This window comes from Formica exsecta, unplaced genomic scaffold, assembly GCF_003651465.1.
Source record: "Formica exsecta isolate Colony F162 unplaced genomic scaffold, ASM365146v1 scaffold222, whole genome shotgun sequence".
In the NCBI taxonomy this organism is placed as follows: Eukaryota; Metazoa; Arthropoda; class Insecta; order Hymenoptera; family Formicidae; genus Formica; species Formica exsecta.
The window spans coordinates 604,335-609,229 of record NW_021849518.1 but is presented as its reverse complement, the minus strand read 5'-3'; the positions used below and the strand labels follow the sequence as shown (position 1 = coordinate 609,229).

General features: G+C 40.1%; 1 protein-coding gene across 1 annotated transcript in view; it reads right to left on the bottom strand.

Annotated features, from left to right (window-relative positions):
- The window catches only part of LOC115235455, a 90,438-nt gene that overhangs the window by 45,308 nt on the left and 40,235 nt on the right, over window positions 1-4,895 (bottom strand). The window lies entirely within an intron of this gene.

Genomic DNA, 4,895 nt, shown 5'->3' with positions numbered 1-4,895 from the left:
TCTTCCGTTCGCGGATAATTATTATCATCTGGCGAAACGAGTAGATCGAAGGACTTTGTTCGAATAGACATAATGACATCTCGACTTCACGGCCTTCATCGTTTTTTTTTTTTCTGCCGATTACATGCATATAATTATATTGAAGATTCTTGGCTTGATTTAATCACGCTTACGAGAAAAATCGTGATACAGGTGATTTGTGACTTCCGTGAGTTTTTACAAACTACCTCTTTTTTCATCCAATTAAAATATCATTCTCTCAGACTTCATAATTTTTATTCTCTAGATAATGTTGAGAGATTATTTTGAAACCTATGCGCATTTCACAATTGTTTTTAATAAAAACGAATTATACTTTCTCGATTTTCTTTCTCTTTATTTGTTCTAATCTTCAGCATTGTTATATTAACACATTTGTATATATATATGTAATATTTTCTCGTATATAAAACATTTATATACGCAACGCAGTAAATGAAATCAGTTTCAGTGCGTCTCTTGTTTTCTCTCCCAAGTTTCTTCCCACCATCGACGACGCGATATAAACGTCGGGACGTCAATACCGGCATTACCGTATCCGCCGATTTGTGCACGCAGTTTCTCCCGTAAAAGAACCAAAAGGGATGAAACGGGGGAGGAAAGGGGGGAAGCATAAAACGATCCGTCCTCCGCCGGATCGTAGGGCCGATGCGAAACAATGAACTCTGTAATTTTCTCGAGCGACGACGTTCCAAGCGAGACCCTTTTCACGCGCCACCATAGCCCTGGGCTTCCAGTTTTCTGCCCAGATGAGGGCTTCCACGTCGATCACGACGGGAATTGAGCGATCAAATCGCGATCCTGTGCAACGATCGATTAGACGAAACGTATCCGAGGAATCATGAGCGAAGAGAGAGAGAGAGAGAGAGAGAGAGAGAGAGAGAGAGAGATACTGGATGAGATTCTTTCATTAACTATACTTTCTTTGCTGCTAGTTATCCGTTTTTATTTTGTTTATTTAAAGAAACATTTATCAAATCACAATGAATATAATGATAGTTACACGTTACACGGTATGTTCTTATAATGACAAAAAAGTAAAATGTGTTCTTTCCAAGAATAACTAAAATGTGATACACTATTGATTGCTATGCAAATATGTAACATAATATGTATATTCTGGATATACCAGCCAAAATTGCCTTTACAAAAGAACAAATTTTTTTTATTTCCTACAGACTAGAGTATATTTCAAATATCGTCCTTTCGCTAATCGATATGTCGATCGGTGAACGAACACCTGTATAAAACGTCCTAAAAGCTCCGGGCATCGTATAATGAATTACATTCGTCCGCGATGTGTGCCGTTGGTATTACGTCAATAAATCTATTCGGAAAATCTGCCTCTTTTTAATTCGTCAAAATTGTTTACAAATTGCGTTCGCGTCGATCGTTCGTCCGTTATCGAATCCTCGTTTCGTCGATCTTTGTATAATTGATTCTATTCAGAACTGCGTTCGAGAACACGTGAGAGAATCTAGCTGGTTATGCGCAAATAATCGCGTATTCAATTTGCATCAACGAGAAAGACATTTTATTATGTAATACCAAAATTTGATTTCTCGTGATCTTTCTCTTTTCCCCCTCTCTCTTTCTCTAAAATTTTTCTAAAAGCTGTATTCTAAAAGCAAAACATCAAGTAGAAAAAGAATAATGCATCATATATTAATTCTCTCTACACAGAAAAAGAACTGATACTGAATTCTGATACTGATCGTTACTATTAGTCAGCTCGCACTCCAAGCGGCACGCCCTTATTATGTAATGTACGCGGCTTCTGCTAAATTAATTTCACACGACCGTCGTCACTAAATCGCGCGGTGCACGCGCTCGCCGCGGTGCCCCGCAATTACTTGACAAATTTATGGAAACTGCGCGACTCCAAAAGACGAGCCTCCTTTCTCCGATCCCGGCGATGAGAGGACCACAGTCGCGTTCCCCTTTTAACGCGAGTCGAATTGTCGCGCACTCTGCAATTACGGCAATGCCTATATCATAAACATGAATATTTATCGACCTACGCATTGTGCGCTTCAAATTAATCGCATCCGTCCGCTGCGTGTGTTAGCGCGTTATCTCGCCGACAGATCGATCGTAATTTATGAAAACTGTTTCCCGTGACGATCTTGCGGAGTGTCTCTCTCCTCGTTCCTCTTCACCGTCCTTTTTTTTTCTTTGTCGGATATTTCCGTGAATCGATTTCCGTGGCCCCGGAGCGATTCCGGTCGTTGCGACGATCGCGCGCAGTTAATCAGCGGTTAACGACGTCGCGTTATCGCTTTTAAGTACACGTTTGTCGCAGCGACGCGGCGTTTTATGTAAATGCCGTGTAATCGGGGACGCGAACCGGCAATAACTTCATTACCCTGCGGACTAATTATGGGAAATTAGCGCGGGCCTAATTGCGCCCCGTCGACTCCCAATCGAGATTTAATCGACTTGAGGCGTATCGAAATGCCGCTTGCGTGGCAAAGATAAAAGAAATTAAGAGCGGAACATTCGAAAGGGAAGGGGTCCGCTTTCTGGACATGACATTATTACGGCGAAGCCTTCGACCGACGATTCACCGTAGCCGTAGAAGGTTTAGTTTCGAGGGATTTAAAGGTGTTCAGTAATTAGCACACGGCACCTTGCACCTTTTTCCGTGAAACACCGTAGATTGTTCCGATAATGTTGAGTAGGACTTACGATGCATGCATCAGGATTAATTTATCGCGCGTCGATTGCGAATTAAAACACCAGCTGACAGTGCTTCGAGCAGTCATTCGAATTAATTCGGCTGCTCGTCAGGGGTACAAATTCCTTTTGTAACAAACCATGACACCCTAAAGATGCATTTTTATCATGATATCGAACACGCTAAAGTATATGATTTCATAATAAACTGTTGCAAAAATTAAATTAAAAAGCAAAATTATTTTTCTCCACTTTTCTCTCTCTCGTTAAAATTTATTTAGATATTACTATTAGAAAGACGTAGCTTATAAGATTAGTCTGAAGACTTTGAAGAATATCTAGAAGAAAGAATTCGATTAAATATACGAAAAATAGCATAAATCGAAAATTGATCGAGACTGTTTCATCAAATTTTTGATAAAAGGCTTAAAAAGGCTCTATTTCTATTCCATACAATGTTCTTTATCCTCAAAAGTATCAATATGTTGCGCTTCGATATAGTAATGAAACAACCGAGGAAGGGAAAAGTGCATAGCAGTATATGCACGGCTGTGCGCATCTCGAATACACGAACGCGAGTCGTGTTGCACCGACGCAAAGTCACGACCTACTAATGAATGATTATGCTACAATTTGCCCCGGGACGGCAGCTATCGCAATTTATTAAATTACAGTGATCCGTGCACAGGCCGGGATCCGGTAGTCGCGCGCTCGTCGCGTTTCGCGAGGATCATTTCCACCCGTCGATTTTCGATTTCGATTACACGAGATCGCGAGATCGTGCACGGCCCGGTGAGATGCGTGGCGAGAGCGGTATAACAATGGCATTCGCGACGAATGCCAACCGGAGCTCTTTGCAATTTGCGACTATCTCTCTCGTTCGAGATAACAAATCCGTTCGTTCATTTATCGAGAGCTCCACAGGAATTCTCTTCGTCCCTTGACATCATCTCTCGAACAATTATAAAAAAATTTTCATTTTATTATTACATTTTTATTATTAAATCTTGTTCATGTCGATATTTTGCACAGATTGTTTTATAATGTAATATAAACGATATTTATTCTTTTCTCTGATACGAGTCTCGATTTGGATAGAATTTTGAGCTACAAGTATCTTTTCAAGTTACCTCGAAGATATCAAGTTATCGCAATTTTTCAATAATGATATGCTATTGCTTGAACGCTATTGAATTAACACGAATCTAATAAGAGTCTTGTAACCACTCATTTTGTATACAAATGTTAAGCATAATGGTGAGGAACCTATAAGAATTAATATTGAGAGAAGGTAAAGATATTAATAGAAGTTTCAATCAGCGTCATTAATAAAACCGATTCTTCGCGAGCGACTAATTATATCGTGAACTTCTAAGTGCTTAACATCAGGATAATAATACACATTTATTTTATTGATTTTGAAAGCAAGATTATCTAGCACCGAGCAAATGTAAGTTAAAACTCAGGATCCTTGCTTACATATTTTATCGCTCTTTGAATAAATATTTGAGATTCCATTATTTGTCTCGTAATATTATTCACACTAAAAATTCTTTGACTTATTATATGTACATATACATATATGTAACATAACGTATGTATCTGTCAATAATCGCGTTCAAGGATGTCGACTATTATCCCAAGACGATCAACATCCTAAACGCGAGATTCCGCTCGGATATTAATTCACAGAGAAATCGATAATAATTAGTCGATCAAGAAGACGGAGCAACTGCGAAATAGTGAGCGAGAATAGAGAAAAAAAAAACAGAACCGTCGTCTGACGAGTTCTCTGGTAAGAAAGAAGAAGAGAGAAAGAAGAGGACAGAACAGGATAATGGGACGGGAGAGGAGAATAGATGTGAGGCGGTATGAGAGAGGCAGCGCGGGCGAATCGCATTATCGGGGGTATTTACGGGAATTCGCGACGGAATCGTTGCGTGTCCGGTGCCGATGCAGTCATAAACAACAGGGCCATTAATTTGGCCGCGAAGGATGCCCAATATCCTTCGGGAAGCCTCGGCGGCGATGCACCGATAGGCAGCTAACGCGCGGATAAAATAAGCTTAGAGGCGTGAAATTGGCAGTAATTTTACAAGCCATAACGATCTACTAAATCTGTAAAATAATTAAGGGCGCAGATGTTTCTCCAGGACTACCATCGCGTCCCTCCCGCTCTT